The 23,342-nt window shown below is 43.7% G+C and overlaps 1 protein-coding gene and 2 long non-coding RNA genes across 9 annotated transcripts in view; 2 read left to right on the top strand and 1 right to left on the bottom strand.

Moving 5' to 3' along the window:
- LOC310745049 overlaps window positions 1–1,494 on the top strand; it is a 36,497-nt gene extending 35,003 nt beyond the window's left edge. For all 4 annotated transcript variants that reach the window (XR_014539855.1, XR_014539856.1, XR_014539857.1 and 1 more), the window contains one exon: window positions 212–1,494. This is a non-coding gene — a long non-coding RNA (uncharacterized lncRNA). The remainder of the gene's footprint in view (window positions 1–211) is intronic.
- The window catches only part of NFIL3 (nuclear factor, interleukin 3 regulated), a 22,476-nt gene extending 8,981 nt beyond the window's left edge, over window positions 1–13,495 (bottom strand). The window contains exon 1 of one of the 2 annotated variants that reach the window (XM_083577019.1): window positions 13,358–13,495. The gene's annotated coding sequence lies outside the window, so the exon portion shown is untranslated. Of the gene's footprint in view, window positions 1–12,664; window positions 12,774–13,357 lie in introns of those variants that run through there. The other variant, XM_083577020.1, reaches the window with a different exon arrangement.
- LOC310745077 lies at window positions 13,291–23,342 on the top strand. Of its 3 annotated transcripts, none has more exons than XR_014539900.1 (3): window positions 13,291–13,747; window positions 15,710–15,807; window positions 22,647–23,342. It is a non-coding gene; the product is annotated as an uncharacterized lncRNA (long non-coding RNA). The 3 variants fall into 3 exon arrangements; XR_014539902.1 differs by lacking the exon at window positions 22,647–23,342 and adding an exon at window positions 16,574–18,775 and having other exon boundaries at window positions 13,682–13,747; XR_014539901.1 differs by lacking the exon at window positions 15,710–15,807 and having other exon boundaries at window positions 13,617–13,747.

Here is a 23,342-nt window from a genome sequence, read left to right as displayed (position 1 = left end):
ATCTCAGCCTCAGCTGCCCATCTGTAAAATAGAACTAAAGTTGCCATCACAGGGCTATTAGGATGATGGACTCAATAAGACGGCTTAATAAGTAGACTGCTTTTTCATTCTTACTGAGTCCATCATTCTAATAACCCTGTGATAAGCTATTATTTAAAAAAAGGCTATGCAAGTGATACATTATCATTAATATGATTTCTACACTTTTCAGAAAAAGGAGAAACACCGCCATTCCTATTTTTCAGATAAACGGAGAGAAAAAGCTGAGTACACTGCTTTAGAAGTGAGATCGCAAGCCCAGCAAAGAAATGTGGATAAGAGAATTATCATGCCAAATATGGAGGTGGGGACAAAAGCTGGAACAGAGATAGAACCAGCTATTAACAAGATAAACTCTATGTAACCAAAAGACTACCTGCTAGGGAAGCCTGGTGCAACAGGTCTGTAACTTTAAGTTAAATTCTACAGAATTTAGACTTTAAGTGGCCACATTGGAAACGCAATGTTTTATGTTACAACGCAGAGTTTCATTTTCTTATTGGAAGGCATACAAATGCAGCCATCATTTTATGATTGAGGGCTAAGCCACACTTCCATTTGCCTGTGCTTTCTAGGCAGATTGATGTTTGTATAAATTCAGCAGTAAACAGCGGGTTTTCCCAGAGAAAGAGGCAGGAGAAAATAAAAACCACTTGGAGCCATCCCTAGTAAGCATGGGACAAATGGAAGTTTGGGTGAGCCCCGAGTCCCTGATTTTATAAGGTCCTTTGCTGCTGAGGTTACACCACTCTCACGTCAAAAGGTGTCAGAAGTGTTCAGAGGTTATAGGGTCAGCATATAATTAAATTGTAGGTCAGTAACACACATATGCAAGAGATTTCTTCTCCATACAAGCTATGAAAATAAAATAAAGAGGAAACCCTTAGAAGAAAATGTCATCTACTTAATATGTGTTAGAAAATCACATTCACAAAGGAATTCTCAAGCATATGAGCTACATGCAGTGCTGCAATATTTCTGTTTCTCCCAGAGGAGAAGCTGGAAAGTGATGTAATTGTCACCATGAATGAGTAGTACAGTTATTGTTTGTTCTGATAATTACAAATTAATTAATAACAAATATACTTTCCAAAGATAAATCACACAAATTATCACCATTTTCAGATCAGGATGGTCTTAAAAGGCAGTTTTCACATCACTTACATTATATTGTTTCAAAGAATGCAATGGAACAACTGTTGCATAATTTTCTCTCTCTCTCTCTCTCTCTCTCTCACACACACACACACACACACACACACACACAGGGGTGGGGGTGGGGTATTGAATTTTTCTCATTTTCCTATGGTTATTTGGCATTTTTTCACTCATAAAATAGTTTGGGCTCTTTCTAATGAAAGTTCCTCTTTGTTGTTTTTCTCCTCGAGAGCAGGTGAAAGGATAATGGAATTTTAGAGCTGATCCTCAAATAAAGTTTCTATTCTATTTAAAACACATGGCTCACTTCTGGCTTAGCTTTGTACATTTCCATCTGCTCAAAAGGCTATCCTTAGCACAATGCCTCAGCTACTGATCTCATAGTTCCAGTTGATTTCTATGGTGTTTGTGTGGAAGCAGCACCTGGTGGGTTAATTAGTGTACTCTCAAATGACCACATTGAGGTCACTAATGCCACTGATTTAATACAAATTTAATAAATAATAAAAGAACGATAACACTTGCAAATCTAAGGACCTGTCTTTTTGCTTTAACATATTTACATCCCTTCTAAACAGCACTACTGTGTACCATATGTTTAATTTAAGTAGGCCAAGAAACTCTATTGACTTCAACAAGTCATACAAAACTACATCAAGAATTGCAGCTCCCAGAATTTCATTTGGGTAACTTAAAATGGAAATATATGCTGGGCAATTCCACAGCTTTCCGGTTAATCCATTGGGCTAATCCATAGAAAGTTAAAAATACAAATGGTGGATCAGACTGATTCATTGTTGACTGCAGGTGAAATCTACCTGATACGGAGTTAAGACAGGAGCAATCAGACTTCCTGATCACAAATTCTACTGTCCAAAGGCCAATTCTATAGCCTGTTGTGAGATGGGGCCACTTGATTGTCATGTAACTAAAAATCTTACATAACACCCCTCTTTACAAATTTACAGACTTCATTTGTGCTAATAGTCACTCATTTCCATCAATGGATATAACTGGCGCTGTACAGTGGTACCTCGGGTTACATATGCTTCAGGTTACATATGCTTCATGTTACAGACTCCGCTAACCAAGAAATATTACCTCGGGTTAAGAACTTTGCTTCAGGATGATAAGAGAAAACGGGCAGCAGCGGCAACAGGAGGCCCCATTAGCTAAAGTGGTACTTCAGGTTAAGAACAGTTTCAGGTTAAGAACGGACCTCCAGAACAAATTAAGTTCTTAACCCGAGGTACCACTATATTTCATAATATAACCCACTCACAAGTCAGGGGTTGTCAAAAGGACCATTTCCCAGAGCCAAGGTCTCTTACATAATATGCTAAACATTAATTCAGTGCTAATTTGGGCAAAGAACAATGAAAGTACAGTTTGGGCAATCCAATGTCTCATGCCAAGTGGGCCACAAGAGTACTTTGACATGGAACCCATGGGCCGCACACTGCCTTGTGCAGGGGGTCGGGGAGAGAAACAGGGTCCTAGAGCCCTGCCACCTCCCTCCCAAAGCTGAGGAAACACTAGCTTGGCTTTGGGAAGAAGACAGGAGGCCCCAAAGTCCAACACCTTCCTTACCTAGCTTTGGGAAGGCAGAATAAGGGCTGCAGGGGGGGGGGATGGCGCCACAGGCTGCCCTGGTTATTTATTTATTTATCATTCATTCATTGAACTTATATACTGCCCTATACCTGGAGGTCTCAGGGCAGTTCACAGAAAAGAGCACAATATATAAAATCAAAATAAAAACAATAACCCAATAACACACACACCCCCCCAAAAAAGAGCTGCATTTTAAAAGGGTATAGGATGTTGATCAGGACAACCAAAGGCCTGGTTAAAAAGGAAGATTTTTACCTGGCACCTAAAGGTGTGTAATGAAGGCACCAGGCGAACTTCCCTGGGGAAAACATTCCACAGATGGGGAGCCACTGCAGAGAAGGCCCCGTTCTCGTGTTGCCATCCTCCAGACCTCTCGAGGAGGAAGCACATGAAGGAGGGCCTCAGAAGACTAATATTGCAAATTTTCTAAATAAAAATAAAATGTAATTTCTATTGCTTCTTCCTTAGAATCATAGAATTGTAGAGTTGGAAGGGACCCTAAGCATCTTCCAGTCCAAACCCATTAGAAAGCAGGAATATGCAGCTATCCTATACAGTGGTACCTCAGGTTACATACGCTTCAGGTTACACACTCCGCTAACCCAGAAATAGTACCTTGGGTTAAGAACTTTGCTTCAGGGTGGGAACAGAAATCGTGCTCCAGCGGCAGCAGGAGGCCCCATTAGCTAAAGTGGTGCTTCAGGTTAAGAACTGTTTCAGGTTAAGAACGGACCTCCGGAACGAATTAAGTACTTAACCCGAGGTACCACTGTATGAGTATCAAACCTGCAACCTTGGTGTTATCCACACCATAGCTTTCGGCTACCAGTGTTGATTAAAGTAGCAAGTTTTTCGCTTGATAAATTTGTGACGTTCAAACTAAAAGTATTAATGGTTTAAAATCATTTGAAGCTTCACCTGAAGACCCAAAGGGTTTCTCTCACACAAAAGGCTGTGCACCTGATAGCAAGGTCATCAAGAAGAATCTGTAAGCTGATGAGTCAGATCTGTTGCTTAATGTTTTTTTATGCAACAGCCCTCAACAAAACATTTCATTGTTCAGGTTATTGCATCACTGTGATGTTATAATAACCGTAGATTAGGAAAAAAATAATTGCAACAAGGCAGCCATCTGGGGAAAAAGAACGTCATTAAATAAATGAAGTTTGCACAACCTTTAGCAAAGGGAGCCCAGTTTAAAATAAGCGAAAGATAAAAGCGCAGCAGTGATTGATTTCCTGCAGAGATTACGCATGCATGGCTAGCACTGTTTTCCTTCACAGGGGAAGATAAACTGCAAGAATCCTGAGTAAGCTCACATTGTTTATGGGAGCCTGTGAGATTTTTAACAGCTCTCCAACCGTTGCCTTAAAACACACACACACACACACACACACACACACGTAACCAAGATCTTAAAACATACTAATTCTAGAAAACTGGACAGTATGAAGACTAGTTAGCAATCCCTGAAAGAATAGATGGAAATTAAAAATAGAAAGAAACCTGTTAATACATTGCTGTAATACATGCTGGCACGCTGTGGATATTAATATATCATTAATTTAGACCCTCTTTTCCTTCACTTTCCCTGACATTCCATGTATTTTGGGGTTGGGGGCCTACAAGAATGCATAAAATTGCACATGGTGGGGAAGAAACATCAGTCTCAAGCTCCAGGATGGTTCTGAAGCCAAAGAACCTGCCCACGTCACCCTGGGCAACTTTGGACCCAAGTTACTTTGAATTTAGAGGCAAGCTGAATGTCTCAGAAGCATAGCCTTGTGCTTGGTCCAAAGCAAATGCACAACCTTAGTAACTGGTAGCATAAAGGATCCGTATCATTCCTGAGAGGCAGCATAGGCCAATTGATTTCAGGCCCATATTTCCCTCCCCTCTGAATCATGCTTCGAGGGTAGCCTTGGGCAAATCATTATTTCTCAGCCTCAGTTTCAGACACGATCAAAATTTGATGTTTGTGGCAAAAATGAGGCGAAACCTTACATAACGAGAACTCTGCATGATTTGAATAAATTTCCTCGCAATACTATTTAAATCTTGGAGCCGAAGTCTATAAACCCTATTCAGGATTACATACACACAGGCAAAGTGCTGGCCAGTTTTGTTTTTTTTTAGTAAGGGCACCAATTAAAGTTCTGGTTAATATTGATCAATAAACCTGTGTGTGCTGCTGGGCTCAGAATAAAGATTTCCAGGGATGCCTAAAGCATCTCGTATGCCTGAAGAAAGTTCCTTAGTTAATCTGTAGCTAATCTCTGAGGCTTCTGTATAAAAAGTCAAGGGTGTATTTAATAAACAATCTGAAGCTTGTTTGTGATCCATTTTGTCCTGAATAAATAATTACAGGAGGAAAATTAAAATTAAAATGTAACTGAAATTGTTTCAATAACATTGACACAATTCCAGCTACAGTGAATGAGAATACTCAGCAAATCCTCAAAACGTATGTAGTGCACACCACATATTATTAAATCAAGGACATAAATTATGACATGGCTTGAGGAAAATTCAATAGTCAAGTAAATCAGTAATTATCAGAATATATAGCATCGGAGCTAGTATTAAGCAAATTTAATCTGCTTTAAGACTTTATCTGCCATTTCCTTGAATTGTTTTCTTATTTGCTGTTTACCAGCCTGATACAGTATAAGGAAGTGTGGTATACAAGTGTGTTAAATAAATAAATTAGCAAGGGCACAAGTTGTTTTAATTCATTTAATTTGTTTTTTGTAAGTCACTTGGGTGTTTCATTTGGGGGTAGGGAGGTACAAACAAATAAAACAAATAAATCCACTGAGTATTTGAAAGTTCTCAGCATATGTATCACTCCAAAAAAAAAATAATTAAAAATCCGTCTACTCCGATTTCATAACAGTCATACCTCGTGTTGCGTTCCGCTCGTTACGGACTTTCAGCTTATGAACACGGCAAACCCAGAAGTGTTTACTTCCAGGTTCGCCGCATGCGCAAAAGCCATCTCTCGACACACACAGAAGCGATCTCCATGCTTCATGCAGAAGCGCTTGATCACACTGCGCACATGCGCAGAAGAGGCGCTCTAGTTGCGGCCTTTTCGGGGTGCAAATGGCACCCCGAAACAGATTAAGTCCGCAACTAGAGGTACCACTGTATTTCCAGCAACTGATGGAAACAATTAAAACCTGCAACTTGAAAACAATTGAAATCTAAGAATTTTTGACCTAAGTAAATTTTGATATGTCCTTCTGCTGCATTCATACACTATGGCATGCTGGCAAATTTTGGGTGTATGAACAATACAATTCTATACATGTTTACTCAGAAATAAATGCTGTTGAGTTCAATGGGGTTTACCGCCTTACAGGACATCTTCGGGAGAAGAAAAGGCTAAGGAGTAAAAACACACACAAATCTGGAGTGGAGTTCCTAAGACAGTTGGCGAGTGTCTTGTACGCCTCCTCCCAGCAACTCCTGCAGCCAAGCTGATGCCAAATATATTGTTCTGCCTTCCTTGGACCACAACGGCGAGGCCAAGAAGGTCTTCACATCCGGGCAGCCCAGGACCTCCATACACACTGCCCAGACTTGCATGGGAGGCAGTAGTTACAAGTTATCAGTCTCTGCAGCCACAGCATGCTCTGTGATTCTCCATAGGTCTGACCTCACCTTCTGCCCTAGAGGCACATTCCATTGTCTCTCAAGACAGATGTATGCCAACAACAACAGCTAGGTAAAATGACTACAGGATTGCAGCTTGCTTATTCCACTGACCCAGCACTCTGGAGCCATTTAATCAATTATATGATGCACTAAGTATTGTGTTATTTAATCTTACCACAACACTGCATGCGTAAATGCAAATATGTTGGGTGAGGACGTTTTAGAAGCCTATTGCCCATCATGGTTCTTTGTCTACACATGTATTATCTTTCAAGAGATGCACATGAGGCAACCCACATTTTTTCTTTAAAAAAATGCTTTGTCTACTAAGGAAGTTAGGTAATAAGGAAACACAGTTATATGGCTCTACGTTTATGTTCATTGCGTGCTCCAAACTCACCTGAGTACACATTTAAGAATGTCTGATCAAAGGGAATCTAGCCAGTGAATATGCCATTGGGTAATTTTGCTACCTTGTGATGAATTTCCAAGGGGGAAATGGGGAAATCTATCAATCTTTTGTTTTAATCTATGGTTCCAATAGCTATAAACTAACTGAATTTTAAAAAATATATATTCTCAAAAATTACCCTTAGCCAGCTGGGTTGTGACCATTAGGAAAAGGTATGAAATCATGGCACTGTAAAGGACTAAAATTTAAGACTCCTGAAGAGTAGATACCGTAATTCTGGGTGGTGAGGTGCAGCATCTTCCTCTAAGCATGCAAATAGCTTTAGAGTACAGTGGTACCTCGGGTTACATATACTTCAGGTTACATACGCTTCAGGTTACACACTCCGCTAACCCAGAAATAGTGCTTCAGGTTAAGAACTTTGCTTCAGGATAAGAACAGAAATTGGGCTCCTGGGCGCGGTGGCAGCGGGAGGCCCCATTAGCTAAAGTGGTGCTTCAGGTTAAGAACAGTTTCAGGTTAAGAACGGACCTCCAGAACGAATTAAGTACTTAACCCGAGGTACCACTGTACATTTATACTATGAGTAATCCTTGCTACAATGGGTACAAAAGCTGAGTGTGGAGGGGGAATGTTGAGGCAGGAATGAGCAATGAACAAAAGTGTTAAAAGTGGCAAAGCTGGAAGTGAGTGGCATCACCAAGATCCTCTGTTATCTCACGGACCATTGTGGAAGCTTCTATAGGGATGAGATGGTGGTGTGTATCTATTCCATGGCAATGCAGAGCTGGGAGAAAAGTGGTGGTGCACTTGCTCCAGACTAATGGTGACTCAAGCCAAACTGATTGTGGTACACAGGGTTATTATCCTTGGCCTTGAGACCACTGTCCAAGCATGCTGTTGCTTCAATCTTTAGGTTTTCCAACTCTTTGATCAGTATGCCTGTATGTTACACGTGTTTCTCAACTTCTGAAATGTCCCACTGACAGATTACATCAAGCTCTCTATGTGCAGAAATATGGGTACCCATTTTAAAAATAACATGAAAATGTGGCCATAGTCATGCGACATAGTCATATTTTCTCTCTTGTCGCTCTAAAAGGTTGGAAAAATTAGCCTTAAAGGTTTAGCCAAAAATACATGCTTTTAAATAGCAACACATTAACATTTGTTTCAATGTCATTATTTGGGTGCCTGACTCAGAACTACAGCCTTCAGATTGGCACCAATACAATGAAGTCAGCAGTGAAGCTGCCTACTCAGTTTCAGCAAGCTTTGGATCAGCCCAGAGACATAATGGCAAAGCATTTGAAGTCAAGACTTCCTAAACTTCTTTGCAAGGTTATCAGCACTGCCAGATTTCTGTGAAATGAGGGGGGCGGGTGTTAAACTGCCAGGAATTCTTACAACAAAAACAGGGAGCATCGGACGATAGAAGGGGGAAATAACCCAAACATTTCTAATCCTTATAATGGGCGAGAGTACAGACTTAAAATGACAGGTAAAGTAAATATATATATAAGTGCAATGCTGCTGGAGTTTTTCTTAACTATATACACTTGTGTGGTAACAGCTACAAAGGTTAATAACACCTGTAACACAACACCTGAGGTCATCCGTCACGACTTGGCTGTGTAACATTTACCACTGGAATTATTCTCTGATCATAAGATGCTCCTCATACTAAGTTAAACCATCTATACTGGCTGGAAACGTCTCTCCAGATTATCAGACAAAGCATGATAATCCACAGATGCCCTGCCACTGTATTACAGCCCTTCATTTCTTCCTTCTACCAGTAGAATACAGTTGTTTTGAAATCATGGAAATGCTTTGACTTGGAATTAATGAATGTTAGAAGGATGCTGGAATGAAGTTATATGGCTTTAGCAGAAATGTTATAAAGAATTAAGTAAAAATAGATTGTTAATGGACTAAAGGGAAAAATAAGGTTAGATTGTGTTAAGATAAATTATAGGACAAAAACTGAGGAAGATGGAAAGGATTTGCTGAAATAGCTAACTGAACTGGAATACAAAAATGGGAGGTGCGAGGAGGTCGCTGAAACAAGTAAATGAAAGATAAGATATGGAAATATTGGATGTGTTTTTAATTGTTTCTGTTTTTGTTTTGTTAAGTAGTGTTTTTGTTTTTCTTGTATTGTATTGTTCTGTTTTGTTTAACTCTTTTTTTTCTTTTTGTAATCTTGAAACGCTTAATAAATATTATTATTTTTTTTAAAAAAAGAAATGCTTTGACTTGGGATAACTAGACTAACTGCTGCCATACTTAGTCCCCAGTCCTTTAGGGCCTAATCCCCAGGATTTGCCTGGTCCTCGGCACACTAAGGCTGTGTATACACTAAACATTAAAGTTGAAGCACATTGCTTCTCTCAAAGGATTCTGGGCACTGTAGTTTACCCCTTACCAGGTTACAATTCCTGGCGACTCTTAACAAACTACAGTGTAGGGCTGGGCAATGTATCAGTGCATCGTCCAAAATCTGTTTGGAGTCCACATTGTGGCAACAGCTTCATAATATTTGGCATGGCGATATCTTGTGAATAGCAATGTGTGTATGTGCCCACTATGTAAAAAATTGCAATGTGAGAGAAAGCGTGAAGCTGGTCATCACTTCTCTTATTCCTGCCTCCCCTGTTGCTCTGTGCTACAAAATAACAGTTGCAACACTATGTTAAAGGTAAGTAAAAATGTATCTGTTTTAGAATCCTAAGTAGTAGCAGTTGCCCAGACATTACCCCATTCCCCACTACATAGTATCCATCCTTTTTTGAGACATCATGATATATCGGTACATCCAATAAACAGCTGGTGATAAATCAGGATGTTGAAAACTGGACATTGTTCAGCCCTGCTACAGTGTCCAACGTGCTTTGAGAGAAAGTGTGTGTTTTAAAGGTGAAGTATGCAGACAACCTTCATGACCTGGGAGTAAGCTCTACCCAACACAAGTACGCATGCATAGGGCAGGAATTACCTCTGAGTAAAAATGTACTAAAGTTGGCCGGCAAAGCTTGTTTTCCTGGCAGCAGTTAACAATAATTACTTTATAGCTACTGTAAAAAAACAAAACCCAGCAGCACTCTTGAATATGCAGGGAAATTACCAAACTAATAACACCATTGGCAACAGTAGTTAAATCCTTTCCTTTCTGGAAATGCCACCTGCAGTATCCCCTCCTCACTTTTTTTTTGGGGGGGGGGGGCGGTAAGAATCTGCAAATGGATATGAGCCTCATCACACATCCCTATTGTTTTAACAAGTAATTATTCCATCTCCAGTAAGCACCCCTTACAGGAATTAACACTGACCTGGTTAAGAAGTCTGAATTGTGGAAAATCTCCGAGGAAAGGCTTGGGCCAAGGAAAGGGGAAGGGGGGCTGGGGTTTTTTGTGTTTTTACTTAGAAGCCACTGTGCTATAGGGGAGCTAAACAGGCATCCTTTATACACACGATGGGGTGTTTGGGACTTTTCCGCAGAGTTTACATGAAAGGTAAGGAGCGCGCGCGCAAACGCCCATACGCTTTTGCGCAAGAGCAAAAATTCTGGAAAGAAAACTCGCCAGCCAATTGCGCCCAAGAAGGGGCGGCATTCCGGGCTGCCCAAGGAGGCGCAAAAGCGGACGGGGTCGCCGTCAAACGCGCGCGCCCAACCTTCGCTCTGTTTCGGGAGGAAACGTGAGAGCTGCCAGCTCCGTTGCCAAGTCTGGAGGGGCGGAGAGAAAGCGGGGCCCGGGAGGGTGGAGAAGCCAGAGCGAGGAGCTCTTGGGCCCGCCCCCCGTCGTTGCAACAGCGAGTACACACACTACGTGACTGGAGCCGCATCCCTCCCCGGGGCCAGCTTGTTCTGCTCGCGCTCCCTGTCCGTGCAAAACGACCGCTCTCCTGCCTTATTTACTCCTCTCGCCGACTCCGCTCCAGCCCGCCTGTCTCCTCCTCTTGTGCGCCCTCTCTCCCCGCCTCACTCCCCGGAGCTCTGCCTCGCCTTCTCTCCACCCCCACCCCCCCTTCGCAGAACAAAGGAATGCAAAGCGCGGCGGCAGCGCCATCCAGGCCCCTTCCAACGCGCGCTCCGGCCCCAGTCATAACAACCAACGCCTAAGGCGGCTCGAGAGCCCTCGGGCGGCGGCGGCAGGCGGGCAGGCAAGCAACGCAAGTTCCCTCGTTGCCCGACGCCCCCGGCCTCGGAGAAGCGCCGGGCTCTCCCGAGTCCAGAAGGAGTTCTTCCCCTCCCGGCTCTGCTCCTCTTAGCTGTCCTCTGAACGCACAAACGCCCCGAATTACGCGCCGGTTACTTCTAAGGGGTCGCAGTGGGACCCTTGTTAATCGGGGCAAGAGCTCTGACTCGAATGCAGAAAGACCTCGGTCTCTCTCATTAAAAGAGCCACAAGCAGAAAATCAACAATTGTCGAACCCGATTTTGCGCTCCTCGCCGCCACCCCCACCCCACCCCCGCGCAAACCTTGGATTTCTGAACATTCTTATATTTTTAGAGTGATTCAGCATCAGGATTTCTCCCTCCCCCCCTTTTTTTTTTTGAAAAAGCAAGCCCCCACCCAAACCCAGACGGGTTTAATAGTTGCAAAACCACACTATTGCGAGAGTTGCATAGATTTCGATCGCACGCTGGGATTCTGGCCATCTGAAATGTGCTACTGACCTAAATCAGGCTGGGCATTGTTGTTGGGTGTGTGTTTTGTAACGTTACGCCGACCGTCACATATGTTGAAATAAAGACTCCGCACCCCGCGCGCACCCTCCCCCTCCGCCTTTCGCCGCCCGCGCCAGCCCGACTTTGTCGTTCTTGGTTGCAAATTGCAGGGGCTACGACGAGATCAGAGGCACCTCTCACTTTTTCCCGAAATGCGTAACAAGCTTGTGTATATATAAGCTTATGTATGTATGTATGTATGTATGTATGTATGTATATCTCTATGGAGGAGGGTGAATCATGCACGAAAGCCAACACCTACCAAGCCACTTGATGTGTGAGCGAAATGCCTTCCTAAAAATACCAGCCTTATCAAAACGTCTCCCAAGGCGTGGAGTTGAAAACGCCAGCAAATGTCCTTGAACGTCTATTTGCACAGCTCTGGAGAAAAGACCAGAAATAGCCCACGGAGCCACAATTGCTCAAATGTGATAGGGCTAAATATAGACGTGCACAATTTTCGTTTTAAGGGACGTGGCACACATTCAACAAGCCGAGCTGCCTTTCCCCAACTTACGCAGCAGCGATCTACTTTCCGACAGGGGAGGGAGATGCAAGAGGGATGACTTTGGAAATCGTGGTTTTATTTTAAGGCCGAGATTGCTCTAGTTTCTTTGTGGCGAGATTTATCAAATCGCGTAATTAGCTGCCTAACCTGGCCGCCAGCGAATGCCGTGGTTGCATAATGCAACATTTCCAGGAACGATCAGGAAACGCAGTGCCTGAAAACCAGCTGCCAAGAGAGAGCAAAAGGCACCGGCCAATATAAACCGAATTCTCCCCCACCCCCCACATACACATAACATACATCAGAACAGCCCCGAATCAGGCGATTGTTACGTGTCTTCCTTTCTCTAGCAGCTTAAAAGAACGCAGCGTAAGGAATAAACAAGGAATCTCACGCGCAGCACCAGTTCATCATGGGGCTTTTTTTTTTTTATTCTAAAAAAGCAGACCTTCCCTAAGATATCCAGAAATAGATAAGATGTGTAAATGGGGACCGTATTCCCTAACGCTGCACCAAAATTACCAAAGCATTGCACGCTCACCTCCTCTCTGAAGCGCTCGCCAATAACTCGCCGTGGACCGATTATGCAATGCGCGGAGATGAAATAACAAGCCCGCCAGCCCCTCGGGCGCTTCAGATGCTTCCCAGGGGGAAACGGGCGCGTTTCAAAGAACTCTTCTTCCAAGGCGCATGCCACTATTAACAAGGCATTTTCCTAATCCTTTGCTGCCCGTCAACGATTCCTTCAGCCAACCCTCCCATCCATGCCCTCGCTTACCATCCATCTCCCCACCCCCACCAATCCCTGCTCATACAAGAAGGAATGGTGGCAAGATCTCTGAGCTTTAAGATCAAGTCTCCCGTGCCTCATTCCTCCTGCTCCCCAATCCCGATTTCCCTCCACCCCGGAGGAGGCATCTTATTATGTAAGAGCAGCGCCGAGCTCTGAGCCAGCCGAGCCGGGGAAGCTGCTCCGAGGGGGGCTGCAATCAAAGCGGCCGCCTTCAGGCGGCGAGTCCCGGCGCTGACGTGCCAGAGGGCGAGAAAAGTTACTGCTAGGTAGAAGGGCGCATGGAGAGGGTCGAATTTCTCCAACGAACCCGTGTCTAGAAGGGTAAACGTACACCAGGACAGAGTGAGTCTCGTCGGGAAAGGACCGAGGGAAGGTGGGCGGGGTGGGGGAGAGAAGGACCCCCTTCAGACGAGCAATGTCCCCGACGGAAGCTTCCTGTACCTGGGCAAGCTGCTCGGGCCGAGAGGGACCGAGCGCGCGCCTCGCTCGCCGGAGATCCCGTCGGCATCTGCTTCCCGTCGGAGCCGGTCGCTTTGGAGAGGGGCCGAGAGGCGAGCAGGTCCTTGACTACAACCAGGCAGCGAGAGCAGGGGCCAGGCAGGCAGGCAGAGAGAGAGAGAAAGACCCTCGCAGCAGGAGCAGCCCGAAGACGTCCTTCCCGTCGCGCGCCAGGAGGAGAATGTGCGCTCGGGAGAGAGTGGAGAAGCCGGGCGCAGCCGAGGAACGCGCCTTCTGCCGACGACGCAGCCGACGCCGCTGGAGAGAGATCTGTGTTAGTAGGTCAATACTGTACGCTCCTCACAACGCACACTCCTCATGCCAGCTTGGGCGGTGAGTGGCGGCTGCCGGGCGCCAATCGGAGCTCTCCGCTTTCCCGGGAACGGCCAATGGATGCGCCCGGAGTGGGGGGGAAGGGACAAGGGCAGGGCCAGACTCGAAGTGAACCCCCTTCCCTGCTCCGCCCTTTCTTCCTCTCGCTCTCTCCTCGGACGCTTCCCCTCCCTCGATGTGTTTGTGTGTGCGTTACAGTGGATGTGCGCGCTGCTGGGTATTGCATAACTAGGCGAAACTGGGGGGTGGGGGTGGGGAGGGGTGAGAGAGAGGAGGAGGGAGAAAGGAGAAAGCTGCTGGCATTTACGTAATGGCCCAATGGAGAGCCGGAGAGGCTAGAGTGAAGGTGGAGACTCGGCCTCCTGCTTGTCGCTGGGCTCCCAGGCTGGCGCTGCAACGCGCTGGGCAGGGTTGTGGGTCGCACTGCAGGACGCCGGTGGGTCGGAGCCACCCACCCCGACTGCAACATAAAAGGAAAGCCCCGGCGGCTGCTGCGCTCCTTGAACGTCCGCGCGAGGGAGTCGCTGAACTCGCTGCCAACGCGCGCGCGTAGAAATATGTGATCGCCAAGTATTTCCGTCTATTTCAGAAGATCGCCAAGTGTTTCAGCCGCGAGATGTTGGGAACGGAATTGCAAAAAGCGGCGGCGGAGGGAGGGGAAAGAGATGCCCGTGTGTGTGTATGGGGGGGGGGGGAGAGAATTATGCTTTGCGTTTCCAGAGCTCAAGGAGGAAAAAGTAAATGGGCAGGAATAGATGTTGGCTTGCAAAACAAGGCAGCTCTCAGGGCTGGTAATACACACAGTTGCCATCTAAAGGGGCATTTTCTGTAGAGCTATTCAGTCCAGAGTCTAAAATTCCACCATCGTGTAAAATGGGTGGGTGTTGGATATGGGCATGTAACAAGGTATATCTCTTTCATACTGGTTTTCTTCCCATCGTGTGAAAGGAAAATGTTAGCTCCAGAAGCAATCAACCAAAACGAGAACAAATGGAGCTTTTGTTTTATTTTCTGATCCTTCTGTTTAACATCTAAACTAAGTTTAAAAAGGAACCCAAATGTCATTACCTAGCATATTGGAGCATGTGTCTGTAAGCACAAGAGAGAAATTATATTGCAAGTAAGAAATTATATTGCGCAAGATGCTGCAATGCATGGTTTGTCATTATCAATGCATATTTGCCTCCAAGGCAGGGCAGATGGGTAATCTGCCAGTGAATTAGGTTTACCTTTGGTTACCAAAGAAGCCTACTGAGATAGACTGCTTGGTGTGTTTCCTGCTGTTATGTCAGCTGGCATTTTATGCTACAGGCGAAAAAGCCTATAATGTATGCATGAGAGTAGACCTAGCGTCTTTATTCAGTGAACTACAAGGATGAAGGATTCTGCTAATTTAAGTTCCACTGACCTAATTTCTCGCAACACAGCCATTACATTTGCAGAATGAAAACATTATCACATCACTGAGCTAGGAAATCAATGCATATTGTTAATTTTGTGATAGGATCCTTTTTTTCTCCCTTAAAAAAATGGGCAGATGAAACCCCAATCTTCTATGGTTGTACAGTGAATCATTCACTAAAATGCAAAAAGATAATCTACAAAATAAGATGGTGTCATCTGGGCCTGCATTTCTGTTAACTTTCCATTTTGAAAAATGTCATAAAGCAAAAAACACCCCATACTTGGAGCCTGGCTTGCATGAGCAATGCAAGATTCCTCCGCCCAGTCTTGGGGCTTCCCCACTCCCACTGGGACATGGCTCGCAAAAGTTCAATACAACCCCAGAACATTAAGGAAAGCATGGCAGTTGGAGTTGAAGGGTTGCTTGTGGCAACCTGAAAGGGACTACATATTGAATGAGCAGGAACAGACAGAGCCCCTTTTGGACCCACAAATATTGTGTATGAAGTTAACTGCAAATCTATTTTGAGTGATTCTTTTGTACATCTTTGTGTTTAGAGAATGACTCATGAAGGCACTAACTTCCATCCTGGGATCTGGCATGTGAATCACTCCCATGAATTACTAAGAATTGTGTAGATGAGGGATTGGAACCGGTATGTGAAGCTTCAGCATTCTCAGTTACTAGTGCAAATCAATCCCAAATGATGTTTAGTATTTAATTACCGTATGTTGGACGCATAGGTTTAGCTGACACCAGTCAGGCCATTCAACCTCTTAAACAGCATTGCACTGGGGAAAAGTCATTATTTTAAGCAAGGGATTTCATTTCTTTTCTGTAATTTAGCATAAAGCAGCCTTAGCACTAATGCCATATAACAAAGCATGGTTAGACCAGCTCATTAGGGCTAACTGATGGTGACTTTGCATGGCAGGGGAAGCACACCATCTTCTTCCTCTCTCCCAACCTAATCTTCCTCCCACCAGCTGCTATGACGCTGGTGGCACTGTGGTCTAAACCACCAAGCCTCTTGGGCTTGCTGCTCAGAAGGTCGGAAGTTTGAATCCCCATGAAAGAGTGAGCTCCTGTTGCTCTGTCCCAGCTCCTGCCAACCTAGCGGTTCAAAAGCATGCCAGTGCAAGTAGATAAATAGGTACCACCGTGGCAGGAAGGTAAATGGCATTTCCATGTGCTCAGGCTTCCATCACAGTGTTCTGTTGCGCCAGAAGTGGTTTAGTCATGCCGGACACATGACCCAGAAAGCTGTCTGTGGACAAACGCCAGCTCCCTTGGCCTGAAAGTGAGATGAATGCCATAACCCCATAATCACCTTTGACTGGACTTAACCATCCAGGGGTCCTTTAACTTTAACTTTACCTATGAAAATGGTGGCTGCAGATCTATAATTCCTTTTGCTGCAGCCAACGTTTGCCCCTATAACCATCACCTCCAGGACTAGTCACAAAGCTGCAAAGGCATCCCTTGACTGACTTTCAACAGGAGCACACTGTTTGGCAGTAAAATAAATAAGCAATCTGATGTTCCTGTGGTGCCTGCCGGATCTTAAATTTAGTTCTGCTAAAGAGGGATAGAAAAGATGCAGCCTAACATAAACCAGCAAAACTGTACGAAAGGATGTTGTAATCAAACTAATGGAAATCATACTGAAGCTTCACACAAATGTAGCATTGTATATACCACGTAGCATTTACTTTCGAGTCTCTTCATGAAAATTATATGCTGAGCTGATACCAATATTTATAACTAGAGAACATTATGGATTTATGTCACAGATGTATTGTGTCTCAAATATTTAGTTTATTATTATTATTAGTGGTGGTGGTATTTATTGAATTTATATACTGACCTATACCCTGGGGTCTCAGGACCGTTCACAGAATAAAATCAAGATATAAAACCACAAAATACATAATAAAACTAAAACAACCCAATAGCCCCCCCCCCCCAGAAACACATTTTAAAAGGGCATAGGATGCCGATCAGGACAACCAAAGGCCTGGTTAAAAAGGAACATTTTTGCCTGGCGCCTAAAGGTGTATCATGAAGGCGCCAGGCGAACTTCCCTGGGAAGAGCATTCAACAGACGGGGAGCCACTGCAGAGAAGGCCCTTTTTCATGTTGCCACCCTCCAGACCTCTCAAGGGGGAGGCACACGAAGGAGGGCCTCAGAGATTGATCTCAGGGTCCAGGAAAGAGGTGGTCCTTAAGGTATTGCGGTCCTGAGCCGTTTAAGGCTTATAAGGTCAAAAGCAGCACTTTGAATTGGGCCTGGTAGGCAGCACAGTGGGGCCAGGATCAGTGTAATATGCTCAAACCATCTTGCGCTGGTGAGCAACCTGGCCACTGAATTCTGCACTAGCTGAAGTTTCCGAACCTTCTTCAGAGGCAGCCCTACGTATAACACATTGCAATAATCTAACCTTGATGTTACCAGGGCATAAACAACAGCAGTTAGGCTATCGTTGTCCAGATCAGGGTGTAGCTGGGATACCAGCCGAAGCTGATGGAAGGCACTCTGGGCCACTGAAGCCACCTGAGCCTCGAGCGACAGCAAAGGATCCAGGAGTACCCCCAAGCTAAGAACCTGCTCCTTCAGAGGAAGTGTAACCCCATCAAGAGCAGGCAACCTCCCAGCCATCTGGTCTAGGGAACCACACACTAACAGTGTCTCTGTCTTATCTGGATTGAGCTTCAGTTTGTAGGCTCTCATCCAGTCCATTACCGAGGCAAGACACTGGTATTAAAATGACTGAAGGTAACCAACTTTCTCAGTCAATCCCCTAATGAAAACGATTCCTAGCATTACGGAATAAGAAGACGTACAGCTCAAAATAGCATTCATTGCATACAGCCGACTGCAAATTGACCTAGTCTAACAGTTGTTAATAGGATTAAATTGAGCATCAGTCCACATCTGGAACACTGCTAAAGCCAAATGGGTACTGTTTGTACTCTTAATGTATATTTACTAGCAGCAAGCCGAAATAAATTGATGGTTACATTGTAACTGAACCCAGTGTACATGAGGCAATACTTGTTTACTGGTCTGCTGAGTGTGAAGAAACATCAAACATTGCACAATAACTGCACAGAATGAAAAAGGAAACCCTGTATCTATTGATATGTGCTCTCCGCTTCCCCAAGTGTGAGAAATTTCCTTTTGGATAAGAAAGCACAAGGGACATATGGTGGATTTGTGATACCTACAAAATATACATATAAGAGAGCATCCAGACTGAGGGGACTAAGTTGCAAAGTAGCAACAGCACCCCAACACACAAAGTGCTGGTTAATATTGGCCATCACCAATTTAAACAGTTCAAGCTTTAGTTGATGAATCTGCTGATTCAAGTTTGCAGTTTAGTTTTTTTCTCTGGCAAAGGCAGAAACTAAAAAGAGTAAAATGAGGCATTATTCAGTGAGTAGAAATTTGGTGTTCAGCCCTCCTTTAACCAAACTCCTATTTTACCTCAGCCTCTGGACACCTGCTGAATTCACGTGTGCTGAATTTTTCAATTTTCAAATTCCAAAAATGGTGGGTGCTAAAAAGCTGTTGTATCATGACTTGGGAATTCAAAATATATTTTAGTTAAATTGGTATAAATCGGTATAATTTAGTGTTGCTTGATAAGTAAAATGTGCATAGAAATCATTAAAAATGATTGCAAAGTTCTTGCACTTATATATTAATATATTTATTTATTTATTATTATAATAATTATTTAGCATTGCCTGACATTTTCAGAAGGTAAAGTTAAAATTCTTTGGTTTTCCAAAAGCAGTTTATGTGCTTCTTCCCCAAACATTGACTTACCAAGCTAAATACTGTCCAGTCACAAATATAATAGCAGATTTGAATTCCTCACACCCAGATACATATTTTTTTAAGACCCCTTATGGGAAAAATTTGCAAAAAAATTCACCCGCTAAATGTGGTGGGCAACGCTGATATTGAATCACCAGAGGGTCAGTAGTTTTGAACATTTAATGTGGCAGTGGCGAATTGTGTCTGGTTATTGTATGTTTGCTTTTCATTGGTCCACCCTGAATTTACAAACCTTTAAACCTCACAAATCATTTAGCCATGTAATTCTCTGGGAATTACAAACTCAAGACGAACAAAGGTTTGCAGCGCTGAACTGCAGTAATTAAGTGCTTTTGAATTTGCACCTAAATGTTTGGCTTTCTTTCACCCTTGACCACCGGAGTAAGGAAAGCAATTTGTCTAATGACGCTAGATGTGTGGAATAATTTTTAAAGAGCAAACTCATTTAATAACATTTGTTTATAAGCCAGCTATGGCGGGGAAAGCAAAGAGATTGGCTTTTAAACTGCAATAGTGGTCAGATAATCATTTGCTGGAAGCAGAGGCAGTTTTAGGGTAGCATGACTGGTTCAGCCGCACTTGGCCATGGTGCCACAGGGGGCGACACAAGCACAATGTCAAATTTTAGCATTACACAGAACACAGATGAAATTTGAGAGCCCAAAGCCCACCACTGCTGAAAGCTGTGGCTGCCATTCAGCAGAAGCCTCCCTAGAATAACAACTCAGGAAATCGTCCCAGGATATTCTAAAGTAAGGTTACCAGACATCCCTGTTTCCCAGGGACAGTCCCCAGATTTACAAATCAGTCCCCTGAGAAAATCCTATCATTCCTACTGAAGTTGATAAGTGTCCCTGGATTCAATGAAAAAAATCTGGTAACCTTATTCTAAATTATATACCCTCTTGAATTATATACCCAGCACATGGAACCTTACAAAAGGACAATAAGAATGGACTCTCTGTGCCCTTACCACAGCAAAAAGACTTGATACTGATGAACTGGGAAAATAAAAATGCGGCTCCCTTCTAGGATTGGATTGAAGACTTATACAAACTCTCAACATAGGAACAACTTGCGTATAAACACAGACTTGACACGGACAAATTCAATGATATTTGGAACCCATTCTTACAAACACTGTACAGTGGTACCTCGGGTTACATACGCTTCAGGTTACAGACTCCGCTAACCCAGAAATAGTGCTTCAGGTTAAGAACTTTGCTTCAGGATGAGAACAGAAATCGGGCTCCGGCGGCGCGGCGGCAGCAGGAGGCCCCATTAGCTAAACTGGTGCTTCAGGTTAAGAACAGTTTCAGGTTAAGAACGGACCTCCGGAACGAATTAAGTACTTAACCCAAGGTACCACTGTACTAGATTAAGATCTGGTGAAGTACAGTAACAACTTTGTAAAGTATACAGTTTTGGGTTTTCCCCCTCCCTCCTTTATTTTCTCTTCTATACATGTGCTGTTTCTTCTCTCTCTCTCCCTCTCTCTCTTATTTATGTCTCACCATGTTTAGTGCACATATAATTATGTCCTTTGTTTGTTTGTTTGTTTGCTCAGCACACAACAAAAAGGACAAAATAAACCATAGAGAAAGTACCATCAGTCACGCCATACATAAAGAATTAATATAAATTTCATAATCCTTAAACTGTAATGGTCTCTTCTTTTTAAACCTGACTTCCCATCTACTCCGTAATTCGAATTACCATTCTTTACTGCCAATATGTGTTGTTACTGTTATCTCAAATCACATCAAAATCTGTTAAATCGCATAACTGATGAATGATATTGTTGGAATTATTCAAAAGCCGCTATGGATTTTAAGTCAGTATTATTAATTTTCAAATATATTTTAAATACTTCCCGTTTTGAAATGAATTCTTTCCTTGGTTTGTTCTTTAGTTTTTCGGATGGGCTATCTAATTCAGTATAATCAATCATTTTTTGGACCCACTTAATTATGTACTTTTTGAACTTTCAATAAAGATGTCTGATTTTTTTCTTCTTTAGAGAAATCATCCCTGGACACTTCCAAGCACTAGTGATTGAGGACACCATCCCAGATACTCCAGATTTGACTTTCACAGCATTACCCATGATTATTAACAAGCCAGAATGACTTTGTACTCCTGGAGCTTGGATGTTAATGAGTAGCTTAAAGGTAAAGGGACCCCTGACCATTAGGTCCAGTCACGGACGACTCTGGGGTTGCATGCTCATCTCGCTCTATAGGCCGAGGGAGCCGGCGTTTGTTCACAGACAGCTTCCGTGTCATGTGGCCAGCATGACTAAGCTGCTTCTGGTGAACCAGAGCAGCACACGGAAACGCTGTTTACCTTCCCGCCGGAGCGGTACCTATTTATCTACTTGCACTTTGACGTGCTTTCAAACTGCTAGGTGGGCAGGAGCAGGGACCGAGTAACGGGAGCTCACTCTGTCGTGGGGATTCGAACTGCCGACCTTCCGATCAGCAAGCCCTAGGCTCAGTGGTTTACAGCACAGCGCCACCCGCGTCCCTAATGAGTAGCTTACCCCGACCCTATTTACATGTTCATTTGAATGTGCCTACAGGAGGCGGGCAGCATTGCATCCACTTGTGTCTGTTGCTGCTTTGTGCGCACTTTTGGCCTAAGTTGGGAAAGGGTCTCCGTATGTTCAAATTGTGCCTGCACAGACTGCAATCGTGTGATCAGGAACCCTGCAAAGATTCCCTGATGGTGCAGATGAAGGCAACATATGTACGGTTTGGGCATATGAAATCTCTTTCGCACCTTCCACTAAATGTGCACCTGGGCCAGGGCCAGCAAAAGCAATCTGATCCCCAGACTTAAATTCAGATGAATGTGTCAAGAGTAATCTGGAACTTGTAACAAATGTGATAGAATTGTCAAGGTGGCTAGGAAGCTCTGGTGCCAAACCAAACTGACTTCCGCAGGGATGAAACCAGTAGAGGGTGTTTATGTGCCTTGGTCTTGCATTGTGTGTTCCTAAGAATTTTTGGCATGAAAATCTTACATTGGCATTGAAAAATTAACCATATGGCATGTCCAACAGGTTTATCGTGATCTACCGATAGATCACTGGACGTCTGTGGCAGATCACTGGTAGATCACTGGCTCCCCCCCCAAAACTCAACCACCTTGACCTGAACCCCTAAAAACAGGGCTTTCATTCCTTAAAGAAAAACTCAACAACTTTCACCTGAACCCCCCAAAATGGGGTAGATCACTGGCAGCTTGTAACTCTCTGAGTAGATCATAGTCTCTTGGGAGTTGGCCACCTAATGCAAGCTTTGCATTGTCTCCAATTTATCTTGAAATGTTTCTCTCTTTCTTTAGCAAGATAGTAGCCTTAGGTTGCATGAACACCATACCTTTAAAGTACATGGCTTTCTCCAAAGAATCATGAGAACTGTTGTTTACACCTCACAAGGCTATAATTCCTAGTACCAGTGGCATAGAGTGGGGTCCATAGGGGCAGTTCCCTGGGTGCAAAATTGTTTAGGGTGCAAAAATTAGACACCTGGAGCTGCCTCTGCGTGCTTCCATCACTGGGCTCTGTTGAAAACAGCTTCCATCCAAACCAGGAAGTAACCTCTCCAGACAACAGAATGACTCTTCTTTTCTTATCTTTGCAGCTGCAATCTCCTGGGTGACCTAGATGCCATTTGGCAGTTGAATGTGCATGAATACTCCATCCATTTCTCCCCCTTCCCCCCACATCTGCACGGCCCTGGACACTGGCAACCCATGCTACACCACTATCTATAGTTCCCTGGATTCTTAGGGGGATGTCATATGTTTTGAATGTATGGTGTTTCCACAGTTATTCAGAGAACATATCCACGATTATGGAATGTGGAAGAGCAGGCTCGTTCATGTGCTGACACACACACAAACAAGCACACTTATATTTATACATCCATTAGAAACTGTATGCTGTATGTTATATCGATGGTACCTAACACCGAGTAAATTGGCAAAAATGTATAAATCAAAATCAAATAAGTGTTGGAAATGTAAAGAGAAAGAAGGTTCTTTTTATCATATGTGGTGGTCTTGTTAAAGCTTACTGGGAAATGATATATAATGAATTGAAAAAGATGTTTAAAATAATGTTTGTAAAAAACCCCCAGTAGCCTTTGTTTTGGGAATTATAGGGACAGAACTACGCAAACTATAGAAATTTATTCATGTATGCGACTACAGCGACAAGAATGTTACTTGCCCAAAAATGGAAAGAAGAAGAAGTCCCAGCAAAAACATATGGAATATGCAGAAATGGCAAAACTTACCGGAAAAATAAGAAATCAAGGTAACAAACTTTTTTAAAA

The sequence above is a fragment of the Podarcis filfolensis genome, assembly GCF_964270895.1.
Source record: "Podarcis filfolensis genome assembly, chromosome: 11".
NCBI lineage: Eukaryota > Metazoa > Chordata > Lepidosauria > Squamata > Lacertidae > Podarcis > Podarcis filfolensis.
This window is presented reverse-complemented; position numbering and strand designations above follow the sequence as displayed.